This window comes from Humulus lupulus, chromosome 2, assembly GCF_963169125.1.
Source record: "Humulus lupulus chromosome 2, drHumLupu1.1, whole genome shotgun sequence".
NCBI classification, from domain to species: Eukaryota; Viridiplantae; Streptophyta; class Magnoliopsida; order Rosales; family Cannabaceae; genus Humulus; species Humulus lupulus.
Window position 1 is genome coordinate 142,166,287 of NC_084794.1, and position 11,493 is coordinate 142,177,779.

The window sequence follows — 11,493 nt, forward strand, 5'->3', positions numbered from 1 at the left end:
GTGTTTGAATTAATGGTGACGAAATGTGGACTAATATGATTGTCCTATGTATCTTACGCTCATGGCTATGTTATCCTGTAATGCATCACCAGGTCACGATATATCTATATAGGCATACATGCATTGCATGGGATTTACTTACTAGGCATTAGCTCATTATTTTGTTGTTTCCCCTTTTTTAGGTGTGGCTTGATACTTGGACCGTTTGTGGACTCCAGACTTTGTAGCAATGACTTTTATAAATAGCATTTTTAGAAGTCCTGTATTATTTTATAAGATTAGTTTAATTTTACTTTGTAAAGAACCAAGTGTTATTAAAGTTCAAAAATTTTAAATTTTCTGCAGTTTTATAGACTTTGAGTTATGGTTTTTAGTGTTAGATGCCTAGCATATTTGTAGGATTTGTCCTATGAGTGTGCGACAGACGTACCCGACGTAGCGGGTCGTTACAATAAGTGCCAACAGTTTGCATCGATACCTCGAGCTCCACCAATCGAGCTGACAATGTTGAATTCCCCATGTTTGTTTGCAGTGTGGGGGCATAGACCTCATAGGTTCATTACCAATGGGATGAGGTGGGTTAAATATTTTGTGGTCGCGGTCTATTATTTCACAAAATAGACGAAAGTCGGGCCACTAGCCACAATCACCTCGAAAAAAGTCTTTGACTTCGTGGTAAAATATATTGTGTGTCGATACGGGATCCCAAGAAAGATTGTTTATGACAATGGAATTCAGTTCGATAGTGAATTGTTTACATGATTCTGTGAAAAAAATGGGATTATAAAAAAAATTCCTCTGCGGCACACCCTCAGGCAAATGGGCAAGTCGAATCTGTGAATAAACATTGAAAATTTCCATCAAAAAGAGACTTGAAGAAGAGAAAGGTAAAATGGCCTGATGAACTACCACAAGTCCTACGGGCCTACACAACAGCAGCTCGAACCTCGACGGGGCATACACCATTTTCAATAGTCTATGGTTCGGAAGCAATGTTGCCTATTGAGGTCGATGTTTCAACATTAAGATGTAAGGCATATAATCAAAACTTTAATCATTTACAACTCAAAGAAGCCTTAGACCTACTCGAAGAAAAACGAGAAGACTCCCAACTCAAAAATTCCTCGTATCAACAGCAGGCCCCAATCCCAATGTACTTTCACAAAATAGATAGAGATAGGGAATTTGGAGTGGGAGATTTGGTACTCATACATGTGTTTTTGGTGACAAGAGATCCATCAGCTAGTGTACTCAGAGCAAATTAAGAAAGGCCATATCTAATTGACTCAATCATCTGACCATACGTCTATAAGCTGGCACGATTGAACGAAGAATTGATCCCACGAGCTTGGAATGGTGAACATCTACGACCATATTATTAATAATTTTTTTGGAATATGTTTATTAATTTGTAACCAAGTGATGTATTTGTTTGAATGGTGTTAATAAAATCATCTTTATTTCCATTTTCATTTTATTTGTTAATTTTTTGCTCACAACTCAATAACAAAACAACCTAAGATCACAATCTTAGAAGTTAAAGGGGGGCATATATGCTACAAAAAATAACCTGTAACGCCCTGGATAGCCAAGACCGTTACACTGTGTGTCTTTAAAGGTGCAAGACTTGCTAATCAAGTCATTTAATCAAAACGTGTTACCAAAACTATAGTTGAACTAGGGCTAAAAGATTTTGGTCTCAAAAGCTGCATTTCTTATAGATAAACATTTTTCTATTTACATGGGAACCCAAAAGTAATAAATTAAAGACTATTTACAAAAGATTTAAAATTTGAATACAATGATTAGCCACTCTAAGGAAAAATAGACGGTTAAGAATTTTTGTCCTGTTCCATCCCTCGGTCGTGGCGGCCGAACAGCTGACTGTGTACATTCAACCCCGCAGCTCTCCACCTTAGGATTGCTCCAACTTGCGTTTCCATTTACCTACACCACGTAGTACCCGTGAGCCAAGGCCCAACAAGAAAACGCAATAACCAAACACAATCAATCAACAGACAATCATAAATCTCATACTGCATAAGCATGTACTCAACAGTTCTAGCATTCATGTTAATCAAGTATTCCGCATACCAAGTATATCAATCCATGTCAATAATCGATCCACACGTGATAACCAGGGTTAACACCCTTAGGCCGCACCCTCTGTTTATCCCACTGACTCCGGTCCACTTAAACCGAGCTCAGTGAATGTTAAGCTGTCCTTGGCTACCAGTGGCCGAGCTGTACCTTGTGCGCAAATATAAATTATGGCACCCTTAGGCCATTTATCACATGTCCCATGGTGTAATAACATCTATGACATCATACAAATATAGGGAGCCCTTAGTCCCATCGCAAACATATAACCGAGTGCAGTCTTCTTACCTTTAGATTTGTAGCTTTGTTCGATTTGATCCTTAAGCACGATCCCTCTTGAGCCCTAGTGCGCACCTAGTCACAATCATAGATCAAAATCATCACCAAACCTCAAGTTTAAAACCTAGCCTCGGGAACAATCCCGAGCCCTCGGGAAGCCCTAATTCCACCAAACGGGGTGGTGGAATCAAACCCTGAACCCCTGGGCAAAAACCCTTGAAAATAACCCAAAAATCCTTTTCTGGAAGTAGGGTAGCGCTACAGCGCTCTATGAAGGGCGCTACAGCGCTATAAATAGAACCTAAAAATGTCCCAGACAACTTGGCCTAGCGCTACAGCGCCCAAAGGCTAGCGCTGTAGCGCTAGTCACAGAGCAGCAACCCTGCAATTTTTCCCTTCTTCGATTTTACCGAGCCAAACCTTACCAAAACTTTTCCAAACTTCAACCAAACTTAAAAACAAGATTATCAACATGTCTAACTCATCCCAAATGACCCAACCACATAAAACCCAAGCACATGCACTCCAAATCCCAAAATTCACCATGGTTGGACCTCAAACTCATAAACTCAGCAAAACAGCTAAAACCTCAGGATTTTAGAGCTAGAATTTCATACCTTCAATGGAGATTCGACCTTAAGATAGCCTCTACACCTCCTTGGCTTACTCCTCCTCAAATCCTCAGCTTTAATTCCCTAAACTCAATTCAGAAAAAATCATCTCAGCCAAAACCAGAAAGATAAGAGCAGACCGTAGCAACTTACCTCAGCTGAATGGATTTCTCTTGCTAAATCTTTGCCAATTCTTCAAGCTAGACCAAGGACTCTAGCCTCAAGCTTTTAGTCTGACTTTCCCTGAGTTCTGCTCCAAAAGACCTCAAGAATTGATGGAGAAGAGACTAAACCGATGGAGAGAAGAATAGACTTCTAATTCCCTTTCTTTCCTTCCTTTCCATTCTTTTCTTTCCTTCAGAATTCCAGCCCCTTCTACATATTCCACTAAGTATAAAACCTTAATAATACCTATCCTTAATTTGCCAAATGACCACAATACCCTCCCCTAATTTCGTAAGCCTTTTAATCCACCTAGGGCATTTTGGTCATTTCACCCAATTCCCGCTAATTCCTCTAATGTCTCTAATATTTATCGCTTAATTTCCGACACCTAACTATTTTCCAATTACATTCCTCAATATCAAATAATCTCCAATATATTACCTAAATTCCCAAAAATACCCCCAGGCTCGCCCCGAGCCGGGTATAAATCCCCGCCGTGACTTTTTCGCTAAACCGCTCCCTGGGATCGCCTCGAATCACAGATTACAGATATATCCACATAATAATGTGGTCTCGACAATTTATGACATATATATACAATTATGCCCTCAACGGGCCAAAATTACGACTATGCCCTTCTAACCTAATCAGGGGGCCTACATGCTTACTAATACACTTAGTCATGCATCACAGATATTCAAATAGTCATTTGACACGCGTTTAATCACTAAATCACATATAATCCAGTTATGCCCACCCGGCACACTAATCAAGGCCTTTAAGGCTTATTAGTAAATTTGGGTCGTTACATAACCATACCATGATCTCGAAAAAATAATGGAAACAGATGCAAGGGAATAACCTGGCACATTTTTGTAAGCTCGAAATAATAACGAGTTGAAAAAAATTGTAAAAAATTAAAAGAATTTTTAATTTGTAAGCATGTTAAATAACCGAGTCAACCTTAAAAATATTAGTACAAATTTTTGTGAAGAAGATTTAAAGTAGTCTTGCTTGTTTTAACAAGCTTCATTTCGAGCATAGTTATGCATAATACTACACATAACAAGTGTAGAAATGTATATAAACCTCAGCATTGCTTGTATAAATAAATGATTAACAATTATTGCTATATATTCGGGCATCCAATTATAAAATCAGAAGTGAAGTGGACATTTAAAAGCAAGCAAATAATTGTTCTTAAAGTAAAACTACTTCAAAATAAGAAAATAAAAAAGCTCAAAAACCAAAGGTGTAGAGTGTCTCAGCAACAAGGGCCTTAAATAATTACATCCAAACAATTGGGTCATATCCTTGACAAAAAAACAAAAAGGGGAAAGATATTCAATTGACTGATTCGGAGTATGCCTCGTCACCCTGCTCCTCATTGGCATTTGCTTCCTGGGTCATAACTTCAGCATCCTCCTCAATTGAGAATCTTTCGTTTTTTATTAAATGGAAACCCTTTTTATTGGATGATCATGATATGTAATGACCCAACTAATTCTAGATTTTGGACCATTAATAACTACTATGCATAGACACTAATCTTAAGAAAACATACATATAAAATAGTCATAACTTTATTAAAAACTGTAAAGCAAAGGTTGAAATACATAAAAATTCGGTTAGCATATGAGATCCCATTGTTTGAAAATAAAATGAACATAACTTAAATCTTAAAATTTGTTACAAAACAAAGGGCGGAAAATACATAGAAACATAATAAAATGACTAAAAACAACTTCGTCCTCGAATCATTCACGCAGTCCACCGAATCCATTCTCCCTCAGTACACAATCCCAAGCTGCCAAGAATCTTCCCACCACCATAACTATTTTCCTGCACATCTAATACAAAGGAATGAGCCTAATTCCCAGCAAGGAAAATCTACTAAAAGCATGAAACATAAACGTAAACTATAAACATATAACATATACTATAAACATATATCATAATTCTAACCCATGTACATGGTAAACATTGGGGTTTGCTAACTAAGCAACTATAAGCCTCAAAATACAATGAGGTTCGCTAGCTAAGCAACTATAAGCCCCAAAAACATAAAAGTGTTGGGGTTTGCTATATAAGCAACTATAAGCCCCAAAATATATATATCATAACATATAAAACATATTATAACATAATCATATAAGCATATAATTACTATCCTATTTTCCTTACCAAATACCGGGATGTGAGAACTAGGATGGGAGTTTGGAACACTCCTAAAAACCGTTAATGAAAAGGTGAGTATTTCTAAAAGAAGGAGATGAAACAGAAATGAATCTAAACCACCGAGAAGAAGAGCTTGCCGAAATGAAACCTCAAGTTCAAAGAACTTAATTGGCTAACCAAGAATGGAAAATATTGAGTTAGGATTTGAGTAGAGAAAAACTATAAAAACTAATGAAATATACAGAAATGAACTAGGAATAGGAATACCTTTGAAATTGTTATACCCGAACTACACCTCTATAGAAAAACACACTATTAACCTTACTTCCCGAGTGTTTAATAATCTTAAGATGATAAAGCTTATAACCCCAACCCAAATGTTTAACACTCTAAAGTAAACCTAGCAGCTTGAAGGCTCTGAACTCAGCTTGAAGAATGAAAGAAATGGTTGGGTACTAGGTCCTATTTATAGAGTTCAAGAATGAAAAGATCTTATTTTAGCTTGAATAAAAATAATGACTATTTAATTGAAAAACATTTGGATAATCGTTCAGCAGAGGCTTAAGACTCGGTCAAAAGATTCTGCGCTTATCAAGAGGTTATGGAATAAAATGAGCTCGGTTTCAAAATTGTTCGAAAAACTTGCCCTAGAGCCGATATATTGCCCCTGGTAGGCGATATATCATTTGGGCTTATATTCCCGAGGCTCGTCGAAGTGTTCGTGCGAAGTTATGTGTTTTTAGTATTCCCCGAGTGGCAATATATCGGAATACGCTGAAATATTATACACGTAATTGCACTTTTTCAAGCTAATTTGAATTGAGTAAACAACTTTGACTGAGTCCTATAACGATGTCAAAGCTGCTGTCAGACTTTGGGGTTTTCAAATATTCCTCTTATAAAAATATTCCTCAAAAATACTTAATTTCTTAATAAACATGGACATGACAAGTATCATTATCTTATTGGGTCTATCTAAACCTTATAGTATAATAAATATCATCTTCATAATCAGCTATATTAATTAAACCTTGTGTTATAATTAATATTCTTAAACTATAGGTTAAACTTATAAAATCTATAAGTGTTGCTACGAGTGTTCAACTAAGTCCAGACTTAAACCAAAATGCACAGTAATAAACATACTACAACTATTACTAGCCATTACTACTACTACCACTACTATCTAACTAGCTAAGTAAAATTATTGGACACTACAGTTCTCCCCTACTAAAAAGAATTTCATCCTCAAAACTTACTTACCAAACAATTCCGGATACCGGGCTAACATGTCCTCCTCCAACTCCCATGTTGCCTCCCGTTCAGAACTATTACTCCATAGGACTTTGACTATCGAAATACTCTTGGACCGTAACTACTTCATCCCTCTATCTAGGATGCTAACCGGTAATTCCTCATGACTCAAGTCTTTCTGGAGTGCTATTGTATCATACTTGAGGACGTGAGATGGGTCTAACACATACTTTCGTAGCATTGAGATGTGGAACACGTTGTGGCTATCTGCTAGGGCTGGCGGTAGGGCTAGTCTATATGCAATTGCTCCCACTTTGTCCAATAAATCAGGGACTAAGCTTGCCTTTCTTCCCAAACCGCTTTACGCCTTTCATAGGAGATATCTTCCGGAAGACTTGATCTCCAACTTTGAATTCCACATCATGTTGCTTGGCATCCACATAGCTTTTCTAACGGCTTTGAGCAGCGAGCATACGCTTTCTAATCAACGCTACTGCTTCTTGAGATTTTCTAACAGCTTCAGGACCGAGAAGCTGCCTTTCTCCCACCTCATCCTAATGTAACGATGATCGGCACCTTCTTCCATAAAGTAGCTCGTAAGGTGCCGTCCCGATCGTTGACTGGTAGCTATTGTTGTAGGAGAACTCTATCAGCAACAAATACTTATTCCATGATCCTCTGAAATCAAGTACATAAGCGCGCAACATATCTTCTAAAATCTGTATGGTGCGCTCGGACTGACCGTCTGTCTGAGGATGAAAAGCTATACTAAGACTTAACTTAGTACCCATGGCTTGTTGTAAGCTTCCCCAAAATCTTGATGTAAACACTAATCCTCTATCAGACACTATTGTCTTGGGAACTCCATGCAACCTTACTATCTCTTGGACCTAGATGTTTGCGTATTGATCCGATGTGTATGAAGTCTTACTAGGCAAGAAATGAGCCGACTTGGTTAGTCTATCTAGTACTACCCAAGCTGAATCATGATGCTTACCTGTTCGTGGCAAACCCATCACGAAATCCATAGTTATATCGTCCCATTTACATTCTGGTACGCTAATTGGTTGCAATAAGCCTGTAGGCCGCTGATGCTCTACTTTCACTTGCAGGCATATTAAACACTTAGACACAAATTCTGCTATATCCTTCTTCATTCCTGGCCACCAATAAATTTCTTTAAGATCATGAGTCATCTTGGTTGACCCTGGGTGAACTGAGTACGAGGTAATGTGCGCTTCCTCTAAAATCGTCATCTTAATCCTTTGATCATTTGACACGCATACCCGATCCTTATATCTTAATAACCCTTGACCTGATATTGAGAAATTTGTGGCCTTACCTTCACAAACTGCATCTATATATGTGCCACTAATGTGTCATCATGCCCTTGTCCAATCCTTACATCTTCTAGCAGATTTGACTGGATAGACAAGTTAGCCAGCTTACCGACAACTATTTCTATTATGGCACTGATCATCTCCTACTGTAGCGGTTTTTCTATTCCGGCTAGTGCTGCTAAACTCCCATAATTCTTCCTACTTAGTGCATCGGAAACTACGTTTTCCTTTCCCGGGTGGTATAGGATTTCGCAGTCGTAATCCTTCACTAGCTCTAACCACCTTGATGCCTCATGTTGAGCTCCTTCTAAGTAAAGAAGTACATTAAGCTTTTGTGGTCCGTATAAATCTCACACCGTTCTCCGTAAAGATAATGGTGCCAAATTTTAAACGCAAAGACCACCACTGTAAACTCCATATCGTGAGATGGATAGCGTTGCTCGTACTCCTTCAGCTGCCTTGAGGCATAGGCTATCACCTTATCATTCTGCATCAACACGCAACCCAACCCTTGCTTCGATGCATCACAGTAAACTACAAACTTATCATTGGGTGTTGGTACACAGAGTACTGGTGCTGAGAAAATCTTATCCTTAAGCAACTGGAAGCTTCTTCACATTTATCAGTCCAATGGAATCTTTGCTGTTTCTAGGTCAGGTTGGTGAGCGGAGTGGCTATCTTAGAAAAGCCCTCTACAAACCTTCGATAATAACCTGCTAATCCCAGAAAGCTCCTTACTTCGGATGCATTCTTTGGTCTTGGCCAATCCTTCATAGCCTCTACCTTGGATGGTGTTGACAGTAAGAACTCGTCAACGATTGATGGTTAGAAAACTTCAATCTCTATACTATAAGAAGCTATGAATTAGATAGAAAGAACTCTAAACAACAGGAGAAAACTCAGGCAAGCATGAGAACCAGAAGCATATATTTCATAAGTCTCGTTTTTACATTCAGTTTTCCAACCCCTTAGCCTGAGGGGTTGGAGCCTATTTATAGGGGAGGCTCTATTGGCCCAGGATACAAACAAGTCCCAGACCACTGGGACGTACATAGGTACTCTGATAAAGTAGTGGCTCAGGGCGTAGTGGTGTCTACCCTGATGGTGTCAGAGTCGTGGCCTTGGACATAGTACTGTCGGCTCTGGCGCATGGTCGAGGGTGTCCCAGTGGTCTCACCACTCTTCGTACAGGTCCGTACCGCCACTACTCCTCAGACGCAGATCATAGGGTCGTGCCTCTGTTCTCTCCATAACCGTACACCCCGTGTCAGCGCACGTGTTCCGTACTCGGTGGTCCTCATCAATTCCCGTTAAATGCTCCACGTTCGTTTGGCATATCAACAAGATTCCCCTAAGTGATCTCATGCTTGTGCCAAGGAGGCTTCATCCTATGCATGTCCTGAGAAGTCGAGGTGCCGAGGGTTAGGGCCGGCCTATGCGGATCGCATAGACACGAGGCTAGGAGCACGGGTACCTCAACACACCCCTCACCCTCGCATAGCGAGGGTCCCTCGCATAGCGAGGCTGCCTCTCCTTCTTCCGAGCACAGCGTCGCGAGGCTAGGAACACGGATACCTCAACACTGCCCTCACCCTCGCATAGCGAGGGTCCCTCGCATAGCGAGGCTGATGTTCTTCCTCCGAGGTGCGGCGTCGCGAGGCTAGGAGCACGGACACCTCAACATAGCCCTCACCCTCGCATAGCGAAGGTCCCTCGCATAGCGAGGCTGACGCTCTTCCTCCGAGTGTGGACGAGGCTTGATGCCTGTTGGAATGGGGCGCACGAGGATGGCCAGCTAGGGGCCCTCGCATAGCGAGGGTGAAGTTTGGATCGGCAAGTGGCCGAAGTCCCTCGCCTAGTGAGGGTGACTCTCTTACCCCAACTCCTTCACCATCATGTGATGCCCTTTCAGGATGTCTCGTAACATAGAGCTTCACTTGTGAATAGAATTCACAAGGAAAAAATTCCATATTTACACTTCCCCCCGAGTCTATAAGTGCACTTTTAAGTGTGTTTGTAGACTCTCTCCACTTCTCTTGCTTGACATGCACGGCCAATCTTGGGGGATTTTGCTTTGGCAATTTTTCCAACGCCTCTTGAAGAAGCATGAGGTGAGGCTTGGGGTTCTGTTTCTTTTTTTTAGCGTCCAAAGAAACACAAAAGTCACCCAACACTTGAGGGCATCCATGAGAGATCCTAAGATTGCATAAGGACCAATCATCCTCCATCGCGGATCCCAAGGTTACCCATACTCTTGATCTCCACCATTTATAGGGAAATAGATCCAAGGGCTAGGGAGCATTGACTTTCCCTATAAATACTCCAAGGCTTGAAACCACTTCTCTACACAAAAACTTGCTTAGCCTAGTGGTATTCCCTCTAAGCCTCTTCCAAGAGCTCCAAGGTTCTATTCTCAATAGAAGCATTTTTGAGGTATCCCTTCTTTTATTTCCATTCTTCTTTCTTTCTCTTCTTTTTTTCTTTTTGTTTTAAATTTAAATTTTTTTTTTCTTTTTAGCTTCGTGGCAAAGCTGGGCATTACCTCGCTCCTACGATCTTGCTCCTGCTCCTTTGTAAGTCTGTCCTTGCGTCCCCTCAGTTTCGTATCCCCGCAGGTATGTCTCTTTCATCTCTTCTCCCTTTCGTTTTGCATTGATTATACGAGAGTAAGATTGATGGTTGCATGACATTCAACCTTCAGAGTTTAGCATTTTCTTCGCATAGCTTTTCCAGTACCCATACACCGGCCCTTTTCTTATACCCTCACACTCGTGTTGTAGATATTGAGTCGCCCTTATGCGCACACGCCCTCAAGTCTTAGCTTGTCCATGGCGTCTAGGCGATGTCCCGAAGGTCCGTCTAATGTCGAATTTATTGAGTTGTCCTCCTCCGAATCGGAGGTCGATGCATGTAAACCATCTAACCGCGGGGGTGTGCGGGCGCTCTACCTCAGGAGATTATCTTACCTTAGACATAAGGCGGACTGTCTAGAGAGGGAGCTAGAATCCCATCCCGGGGACGCGGGTTCTGATCTCTTCCCCCGGCAAGCGACTTACATTTCCCAGCTACAATCCACCCTCCAGGATTGCCTTTCCGAAATTGCTTGCCTAGAAGAAAACTTGCCCCCCGAGCCCTTTTCCTTCTGTCATGACGAGTCTCCCGATTACGTGGATTCCCCCTTTGAAGGAGGTGGACATGAATTGGTTTAGCCGGAGCTCCTTTCCATGGTGCCGCCCGCGTTTCCTCTCCTATCCCCTGTCTTGCGCCCTAGGGTTAAGCAAAAAGCTGGTAGACATAGGACATGTGGGGGATCTTCTAGGACCCTTAGAAAGTCGGTTGCTCATAAATTGCCTTACTTTGTCCAGGTACCCGAGATGCCGAAGAGAGTTTTGGACACTTCTGATGAAGTTGGAAGGTCTACCGTTACCCTGAAGAAATTGGGCAACATGCTGAAAGCCCATAAGTTACCCCTGAAGCTCAAGTTTGTTATACCAGAGCGCAAGGAACGCGCGTCTGCACCGCAAAAGGGATTCGTGGCGTTTAGCGATGCCATAATCCGATCTGGT